The 10,550-nt window shown below is 50.6% G+C and overlaps 1 protein-coding gene across 3 annotated transcripts in view; it reads right to left on the reverse strand.

The window, feature by feature from the left end:
• Window positions 1-10,550, reverse strand: part of GTF2E1 (general transcription factor IIE subunit 1) — a 101,112-nt gene that overhangs the window by 90,025 nt on the left and 537 nt on the right. The gene's annotated exons all lie outside the window — the stretch shown is intronic.

The following is a 10,550-nucleotide window of genomic DNA, read 5'->3' on the forward strand; positions in this document are numbered from 1 at the left end:
CCGGCTCGCGCCCGGCGAGGACGGGACCGGGAGCCGGCCCGCACATTGTTGAGCCCAGAGATTGCTGGATCTCTACGCAGTGGGATTCAGGATGCTTTAGGAAGTATTTCAGAAGACATGGGGTTTGAAACTAGTTGGCTGTAGAGACAGATACATATCGTTAAAAACATGTTAGATAAGGGGATGGCAACCTGTTGTTGCAACCTGGCTGCTGTTTGCAACCTAGCTCCTACTGCAGGCTGCAAGACGGTGCATCCTAAAGCATTCAGCAGTTGCTGTGTAGGAGATACAGAACAGGGCAGGTGGTAGGACCCAGGGGACACTTCTGCTGCTGCCCTGGCTGGAGCATGCTGCATATTCCCACCCAGAACTGCCACCAAGGAGATCCAGTCTCTTCACTGCTGGTGAGCTTTAGGTTGCCGACCCCTTTGTTAGATGGATCTGCAGCTCACTGTGGTGAAAAGAGGTAGAGTAGTGTAGAGACTAGAAAAGAAGATCTTTTATTGCTTCTGAAATAGGTAGGGAGCTGCTGGAGATACGAGCTAGTGGACAGCATACTGAAGATGCTTCTTAGACAACTCGCCAAATCATGATGGACTTTCTCCCACTGCAGCTCCTTAGAATCTGCTTATTTTTCTTTTTACACTTCATAGCTAAGGAAGATTGGAAAGCAGTTCTGTGGTTCCCCCCTTCAATATCCATTGGAAGACTATTGCTAAATTTAATAGGGCTCAGGGAGTAGTTGGGATGCGATACAAACAGGATTGTGTGTTGTTATCTGGGTCTTACCATAACTGTGTGGCATTTTAGAGATTCTTAGAGACATGGTTGCTAGCCTGTGAATTTATGATCTGAATTAATTGAACCCAAAACTTGAATGCAAGAGATACATAAAATAGAAAAAGGAGTTAAAGACTAGTTGGGACTTTGGTTCAATTTTATTTTTCACCTGTGGCCTACTGTGCAATTTCAGCAAGAAATTTCTTCTGTCTGCCTTGGATCTGTGGTAGAATAATGAAATAAGATTACCCAGGCAACTCAGTGGGACCTGCTGGAATGGATTTCACAACTGCCCCCCCCCCCCCCAACAAACAAACAAAACCCCAAAGATCCATTTTAAATTGGAAAAAAAGAAAAAAAAAATCATAAACAAACTCTGCATGAATCAGTCCTTTTCCCCAGCCAAAGTTCTTTGCATAACTAGAACGTCTGTGTTCCTGCAGGTGACCCTTCGTCTCCTGCTCTCAATTCTGCTTCCAAGCTGGGAAAGGTTCAGAGGATTTATGGAAGTCTTTTCTACTCATAATCCTTGGCCGAGTTACTTACAGTTCATTTAACCCACTGGGTTTTCAACCCTTCTAGACTCAAGGCACCCCTCAATTGACTTGAGGCACTACTTGTACTACTCATCTGTCCCAGTACTGAGGGGCTGGTCAACAGGCTGGATTGGACCCACAGACCCTCCCCTCCCCCATCCATGCTAGATCCACTACATACAGTGCTCATTCATGCTGCTCCAGGATCTGTGCTGCATGTGGTACCCCCTGGCTGGTCCAGAACTCTGACAGGGACCACTCCAGGCAGGGGCTGAGGGAGAAAGGGGCACCATATGCGGCAAAGATCACAGAGCAGCTAGAAAGGGTGCCACATGCAGCATACATCCTGGGCTCTGCCCATGAGGCCGGGCCCCATAAGGGTCAACTTAGATCCCCCACTTAGGGGATCACCTGTGTTGGATCTTGTCCTGACCAACAGGGAAGAACTGGTGGTGGATGTCAAGGTGATGGGTAACTTGTGAGGAAGTGATCACAATATGATAGAATTTCAGATCCTGAGATAGGGAAAGCATGAGGTCAACAAAGTTAGGAGGCTGGATTTCAAAAAGGCAGATTTTGTCTGACTCAAGGAGTTAATAGGCATGATGTCATGGAAGGACAGATTGAAGGAAATAAGTGCCCAGGAGGGCTGCAAACTGTTAAGGGACACAGTATTGCAAGCCCAGCAAGAAACTGTCCCGATGTGATGGAACCACAAGAAGAATGACAAGAGAATAATGTGGCTGCAAAAGGAACTTCTAAAATGCCTCAAATGCAAAAGGAAATCATACAGGCAAGGGAAGAATGGGCAGGTCACCAAGGATGCATACCTGGAAATAGCCAGAGCCTGCAGGGACAAAATCAAGAATGCAAAGATAAAGAATGAGCTGCAACTGGCAAAGGAGGTTAAGGACAAGAAGAGGTTCTTTAAGTATGTTGGCCAAAAAAGGACCAAGGAAGCTGAGAGTCCTATATTAATAAGTCAGAAGGAACTCCTAACCGGAGACACAACGACAAAACTACTCAACAACTACTTTGCCTCAGTCTTCACAAAAAAAGAAAGCTGCAGCCAGATACCTAATAAGAATGATTAGGATAAAGAAGGGGGCAAACTGAGGAAGGAGATAACAAAAGAGACAGTCGGAGAGCTTTTCTTTAGATCTGAATGAATTTAAGTCAGCAGAGCTGGATGAACTTCACTCTAGGGTACTGAAGGAACTGGTGGAGGAGATCTGGGAGCCCTAGGCAATGATCTCCATGAAGTCATAGGAGACAGGCCGGATGACAGAGGACTTGAAAAGAGCCAATGTAGTGCCCGTCTTCAAAAGAGACAAGGAGGATGTGGGAAACTACAGGCCAGTTAGCCTCTCCTCAATACCTGGGAAGCTACTGGAGCATACTAAGGAAACCATTTACAAGTATCTGGAGGAGGAAGGGCTGATTGCAAGCAGCCAGCACAGATTTAGAAAAACAAATTATGTCAAGCAAACCTGATCTCCTCTGGCAAAGTAACTATTTGGTTGGATAAAGGGAATGCTGTAGATATAGTGTATCTGGAGTTCAGAAAGGCTTTTGGCTAGGTCCCACATGACCTATTCATAAACAAATTGGAGAAATGCGGGCTGAATAAATATAATACTATGGTGGGCCAGCCATGTCATCCAAATGTGCAACTTCAGACTCCCAAAGCAAGTCTTATTCTCCCAGCTTTGTCAAGATATACGCTCAAGAGGAGGGCAAAAAAAGTGTTTCAAGGATGTCCTCAAGGCTAACTTGAAAAAAAGTAACATTGACATCAACTCTATGAAAAGGATTTGGGAGTCTTGGTAGACCACAGACTCAGTACGAGTTTGCAGCGTGATGCAGCCGCACCAAAGGCCAATACAGCTTTAGGCTGCATCAATAGAAACATTAGGTGCAAGACACAGGAGGCAATAGTATCTCTCTACTCAGCACTGGTTAGGCCTCATCTGGAGTACTGTGTGCAGTTCTGGGCTCCACATTTTAAAAAGGATACATAAAAGTTCAAGGCGAGTAATGAAGATGATCAAGGGCTTGAAAAGCAAGTAATACAAAAACAGGCTGAAGAAGCTAGGCAAGTTCAGCTTGCTGAAAGGGCGCTCAAGAGGGGACATGATAAGTCTTCAAATACTTAAATGGATGCCATAAAGAAGGACAGCACCTTTTCTTTCGCTGCAGAGAGAAGGACAGGGAGGCAAGGGCTTGGAGTTGCAGCAAAGTTTAGACTGGGTATCCAGAAAAACTTCTTCACTGTTAGGACAATAAGGCAGTGAAACAAATTGCCTGGGAAAGTTGTGGACTCTCCCTCACTGGAGCTGTTCAAGCAGAGGTTGGATAGCCACTGGTTAGGGATGATCTAGGTATACCTATCCCCATGTTCTACGATGGGTATTTCCCATGCTTCTGGGATTTGCTGATCCGCCCCACACTCCCTTGTATCAGGGTGTTTCTAAACCTCCCTCAGAGGCTATAGCCAAGGCTGGGGATTTAGACTGGAGTGTGCCAATACTCCCACTGGGACCAAAGCCAGAGGTTCCTGGCTAGAGGCTCTTGCCCCTCTGCTCAGGGCCAAAACAATCACTCTATTTGGGGTCAGGAAGGAATTTTACCCTATGGTCAGATTGGTATGGACTGTAGGGGTTTTTGCCTGTCCCTGTAGCAGGAGGTGAGGCCCTCTTCAATGTACATTGACGTTTTATAGAAGCATTTTTGACATTTTATATACGCTCAAGAGGCTGGCTGCCATGGTTCTCCTGCTTTACCTGTAGCAGGTTAGGGGGTTAGGTTTATGTTGTCATGGTTGAATGAAGTCTTACATAGAGTTTAGATTATGGTTGTATGAGATGGTTTGGATGGGGTGACCTCAGGCAAGGGGTTGGACTAGACCTCTGGAGGTCCCTTCCAGCCCGACTTCTCTGAGACTCTATGTCCCAAAGCTAGCATAAGGGCCAGACCACAGGCCTCCAGAGCGATCCTGGCCTATGGGCATTATCTTTGATACCATTCTGTGGTAGAAACTCTGTGAGATTTGCTAAAGGAAATGTCTGAAATCAAGGTGCAGTTTTACTACTTTTGCAAACAACGTTTGGGAGCCATAAGTAGTAAGAGCAGAAGTGACACAAAGTTCCATATTTCAAGATAGAAGCTGAACAATGTAAGGTCAGGATGCAATGTTCTCTCACATTCACACACAACTCCATTTACCGTCAGTAGAAGTTAGCAAGGATGGATGGCACTTTTATATCACAAAGCTGTTTTACATAAGAATTATTACCTTCTTTTATAGATGTGGATAATCACAGAAAATGCAATTAGCTCTAGATCACATTGATTTAGTTGGAAGAATCAGGGACAGAAACAATCTGTTTTCTCATTCCTACACTGATGTTCCTGTTACTATCATGTACAGATGACCAAGATGCATGGCTGGGGATGTTGGCTTGTCAAGCATCAACACCTGGCAGTCACTAACGACAGGTTATCTGACATAGGAAGAGAAGACATACCTTGCTAAGATTTTATCACTCCAAAGCAGCGATACTCAACCAGAGTGCCATAGCACTTGATATCCTTTCATGGGTTCTGCAACGTGCTGCACAACCTTAACACTATTAGGTATGTAAACATGATTTGCAATAAACATGAAATTCCAAATAAGAATTCATAGTATTCAAAGCATTCCAACGTGTTATAGACTTTGCAACAAAAGAAGGCATTTTCTGAAGGGTGCCTTGACTCTATAAAGGTTAAGAACCATTGCTCAACAGGAACCTCAAGGTGTACAGTCCCAGCAGAAGCATTTCTTTGACCAGAAAGCATTCCCAGGGATCAGACTGGAATAACATAGTCGCTGCAAACAGTGGATAGGAATTGCTTCCAATGATAATTGGTTGTTGATAGGTCCTTTTGAACAGGCATCTCTTACAAACCTCAATCTACTCTAATGGCTTATCATGTCACTCTCAGGGTGTGAAACGTTCTAAGCTTTAGATCAAAGTGCCAAAAAGCCCCACTGAAGTGCTCAACCTATACAGATGCTGAGGAGGCAAATCAAACTAACATGCTTTCTCTTCCAGTAAAGTGTTGGGTTTTTTTCCACAAGTGTCAGTGCTGCATGTCTGTCAACGCCATGGCAGTGGGGTGGCCACCCTAAGCGTACCCTGCCCACCTGTTCCTGCCAACATGCTCCAAACCTGGAATATACCAGTGAAGACAGAATTGTGTCTCCAGCAGAATTGAGGACAGCTGATCAAAACAGCTCCTTGGAGAAGCCTTATGAAGCACAGGAGCAGGCAGGCAGGGCATGCTTGGAACTACTCTGAATGGGACATGCTGTCAGCATGTCGTAAGCAACCTTTCAAGGGTTCCCAGAAAGATAATGACAAAAGGGTTGAGGGGAAGAAAAATTTCAGTTCACAGAAGAGCAACCAGATAAATCAAGATGAAAGGACAGAGTTGTTGTACAAGAGAAGATCTGGCTAATCTCATATTTAGTGAGGCTAAGTCACAAAAGGAGTAAAATAGGGGCTGGAGATGTGAACTTATGCCCTTTAGATGTAAGGACTAATATGGAAGACCTGAGATGGCTGGAACAGTAGGCAGTTAATCTTGATTTCATATGACAGGGAGGATTTCCTATCTCAAGGGACTCATGTTAGGGAATCCTGAACACCTATCACCCCTTTTTACTGTGCTGGGTCTGCCACTACATTCCTCTTCCCAGATCCTCCAATCCCAAAAGCAATTCAGTCTGAATCGTGACATGAGTCCTTTTTGCAAAGATTAACAGCATACTGGGCTGGATTAGTAGTAACATGCCAGCAGATCAAGGGACGTGATTCTTTCCTTTATTCAGCAATGAGGAGGCCACATCTGGAGTACTGTGTCCAGTTTTGGGCTCCCCACTGCATAGTGACATACTGTAGGTCTCATGCACAAATGAGAAAGAGTCTATCAGGGAGCAACAAAAATGATTAGGGGGCTGTGGAACATCACTTATGAGGAGAGGCTGAAGAAACTGGGCATATTTAGTTTGGAGAAGAGAAGACTGAGAAGGGATTTAATAGCAGCTACCTGCTAGGTAGCAACTACCTGCAGGGTGGTTCCAAAGAGTTTGGAGCTGGATTCCTCTGATCTCCATCCAGTAGAGGTGCACTGAAACATCAGTCCCATATCAAATTGGCACCAAAATAAGGAAAAATCGAGAGCATCGGCAATTGGCTTTTTTTGGCTGATAAGTGGCCTGTGCATGCGCAGCCACAGCACAGCACACAGGTGGCTAGCACAGCCTGGCAGCAAGGACAGCAGCTGGGTCCGGCTGGTAAGCCTGTTGTAAGGGAAGGGAAAGGGCTGGGAGAAGGGGGTGCAGATCAAGACCCCTGTGGTGAGGGAGGGAGTGGGGCTAGGGCAGGTGTTGCACAGTTGGAATGGAGCATGGGATGGAACCCTGAGAGGCTCATCCTGGGGCACAGGGAGGGGGTAGCGGCTCCTGCCCCCAGATCTGTGCACAGAGCAAGAGCAGGCTGCTGCTGCGGGCTGGAGCTGGGTCTGAGCCAAGCTCTTCCCAGCTGGGGGCTAAGCCAGGCTGTGCTCGGGGCGGGCGGTGGCAATGCTGGGAGGGGAGGATGGGGGCGAGGGGCCTATGCCAAATTCTGGGGTGGCTGCAGGGCTCCCCCCAGTCCCCTCCCAGCACTGCTGCCACTTGCCCCAAGGGCAGTCCAGCCCCCTGCCAGGAAGAGCCTGGCACCAGCCCCAGCCCGCAGCAGTAGCCCACCCAACCCCGCGCACAGGTCCAAAGGCACACGCTCCCCATGACCTATGGCCAGTATGACTTGTTAAAAATCAACCATTGAGATTGGCCCCAAAAATCTCTTTCAGTGCACCCCTACTATCCAGGCAGTTTTCTGAAATCTAAACAAATGTCTGGGATTTTGCTCTGTTCCACTGGCAGGAATGGGGGGTGGGGGGGGTGGGGAAGGTAATTGGAGGTAGAGAGCACCACATGCAAGTGTGAACGCATATGCATGCGGCCAGCATGCAGCCAGGCAGGGTGATGGGAGCAACCTCGGCAGTTGGATGCAAATCTATGGAGGGCTGGGGTTGGAGGGCCAGGGCTTGGGGACTGTTGGTGGGTATAGAGGGATGGGTGTGTGAGGGAGGGGCGGGTGCCTGCTGCCACTTGGGGAAGGTGTCCAGGTGCTGGGGCTGTGGCAAGGCAGGGGGAAGTCGCCTATCCCTCCAGCAGGGGAAGAGCACAGCAGAGAGCTCCATAGCCAGGCTGGTGGCACAGGGGCTGATGCCCATGCCCACAGGGGCAGGGCACCCAGGAGATGCAGCCAGGAGTGGGGGGGCGTGGTCAAGCCACCCAGCTTGGTGCTGGAGCCATGGCCCAAGGCAAGGGGTGCCACAGGCCGCCTTCCTCTTCCCCCCACCCCATGCTGAGGCTGGACGTGCTCCACTGCTGCCCGCATGAATCAGAGTCACCGTGATCTGGCCTGGTCAGGACAGGGGCAGTGGGGGGCCCTTCCAGCAAAGCTGGGTGAAGCAGGGGGCTGCAGGTCAGAAGTGAGGGGAACCAGCAGGGCAGCCGGGGGTGGGGGGAAGAATGGAATGGAACGGGACAGGACGGGACGGGACGGGACACTGTGGCTTGGAAGTGAGAGCATAGGGTGGGGTGGCTTTTGGGTTGGCTGTGGGGCACTGGCAGCACCAAAGGGCCACGGGTTGAGTGCGAAGAGCACTGGCATGACCAGGAGGGTGGGGGAGGGAATTGTGGGTCAGCAGCAAGGTTGGGGGCTGTAGGTCAGAACTAAGGGGTACTGGCAGGGCCAGGGGGCAGTGGATGGGGAGTGAGGTGTCCCCCTAACAGGTGTCCTCTTTTTTGGAACTGGACATATGGTAACCCAGGGGTCGGCAACCCCTGGCACATATGCCAAGCATGGCGCACATGCCAAGCACGGCACACCACAGCCAGCCCTGGCTCCGGCCCAGGCTGCTTCCAGCAGGGCTGTAGCATCCCAGCTGCCTGCTGCGAACAGTCCAGTCTCCCGGCTGGCAGCAGCTCCCACAGCCGTGCCGGGCTCTGGCATCAGCTTTGCACTGGCGCGTGCACCCATGTGTCGGAGTGGGCGGTGGGAGGGGCCTGAGGCAGTGCAGCCCCAGTCTCTCCCCCACTCTCGGCATGGAGCTCGGCACAGCTGTTTGTAGCCAGCCCAGGCTCTGGGCAGCTGCAGCAAGCAGGCTGCAAAAAGCTACGCCAGGCTCTACAGCTCTGGCATCAGCTGTGCTGGTGGTGACTACACGTGCACCTCAGGGCAGACAGCGGGGCAGTGCAGCCCACCCCAAGGTCTGCATGCAGTCACTGCCAGCACGGAGCTACTGCCGGAGCTGTAGAGCACGGCGCAGCTGTTTGCAGCCTGCCTGCTGCTTGCTGCAGCTGCCCAGAGCCCAGGCTGGCTACAAACAGTTGCGCCGAGCTCCGGAACCCTGCTATTACCTCCGTGCCGGGAGCGGGAGACCGGGGCTGAGCTGCCTCAGGCTCCTCCCCCACTGCCCACTCTGACATGCAGGTGCACGTGCTGGTGCAGAGCTGATGCCAAAGCCTGGCACAGCTGTTTGGAGCCTCCCGGGTCTGGAGAGCTGCTGTCAGCCAGGAGCCCAGGCTGCTCCCAGCAGACATCTGGGACACTGCAAGCCCTGCTGGGAGCAGCCCGGGCTCCAGCAGCTACCCAGAGCCAGGGTAGCTGCTGGCAGCCACAGAGCCTGGGCTGGGGGGCAAGGGGCAGCAGGGCTGGGGGGCAGGGGCTTTGGGTGTGGGGGGGAAAGGGGCATAACCAGGGCATCCTGCCATGTACCCCTTACCCTCATTTTGTTTTTTTGCCATGCCGGCACTCCGGCACCTTCTGAGGTAGGCATTGTGGTGTTTTTCGGTATTCCGGCCAAAAAACATTGCCTACCCCTGTGGTAACCCTAGCCCTGCTTTGAGCAGGGGGTTGGACTAGATGACCTCCTGAGGTCCCTTCCAACCCCTATTTCCTATGATGCTACAAGTAGTACATAAGAAGGCAGATGTTGAGGGATATTTTCAAGGGAACCTGGACACGCAAGGCAGAGATGCATACTCACTGCTGACAAAGCCAAGCCAAGCCAAGCCAAGCCACAACTAGCCAAGAGATCCTTATGCAGCAATTACAGACATTTGACCCTTAATGGTCTACATCTCCTCCACACAAACGCACGGGGATGGAAGGCCAGAGCTTGCCTCAGACCACCAAGAGGGATCCCAAGGGGCCCCAGACCTTGACAACCCAGGAGCAAGCATGCCTGTGTATTCTCTGCTGTAGGTAACTGCTCTTGATTGTTTAGGTTAGATCAGTGTTTCTCGACCCGTGGGTCACGATCCAAAAGTGGGCTGCAAGAATATATGAAAGGGTTGCAAACAAACTTTAAAAATGGATCAACAAACTTTTAAAACGGAGACAAATGTAGGAAACGCTGGGTTTTCCCTTGCAGGCTGTCAGAGATCCAGCCTGCGAGGGGCTGCTTGGGACCCCCCATTGCCCTACACACTGGGGAGCTGGGGCCTGGGGGCACTGGGCCAGGACTGGCCATCAATGTTTACAAATGGATGCTGGTACAAAAAAGGTTGAAAACCACTGGGTTAGATATTAGGCAGACAACAGAACAAGGAGCAATGGTCTCAAGTTGCAGCAAGGGAAGTTCAGGTTAGCTATTAGGAAGAATGTTCTCAGTAGGACGGTGGCAAAGCACTGGAACAGGTTACCCAGAGAGATGGTAGAAGCTCCATCCTTGGAAGTTTTTAAGACCCAGCTCAACAAAGCCTTGGCTGGGATGATCTAGTTAGGGCTGGTCCTGCTTTGAGCAGGGCTTTGAACTAGATGACCTACTGAAGTCCCTTCCGGCCCACATGGTCTAACTATGACCTACTGTCTATGACCCAAAGGACAATATCCCCATGCACCCGCAGCCAGTGCAGAAGGACTGCCCTTGGCTCCTCTCGTGCCCCCTGCTGCATAAGATAAAAGCCTCCAGGATCGCCCTGGCTGCAAGGCTGGACCTGAGGCTCCTTCCCGGTTTCTGTGCAGGGAGCAGCAGCACCCCAGGGCGACGGTGGCCCAGACGAGCAGTGCTGGCACAGAGCAGAGTGCGTGGGGGCGGGGGCCAGGCAGATGCCCAACTAGTCCGCGCTGCCTC

Source organism: Alligator sinensis, unplaced genomic scaffold, assembly GCF_000455745.1.
Source record: "Alligator sinensis unplaced genomic scaffold, ASM45574v1 scaffold1301_1, whole genome shotgun sequence".
Lineage (NCBI taxonomy): Eukaryota > Metazoa > Chordata > Crocodylia > Alligatoridae > Alligator > Alligator sinensis.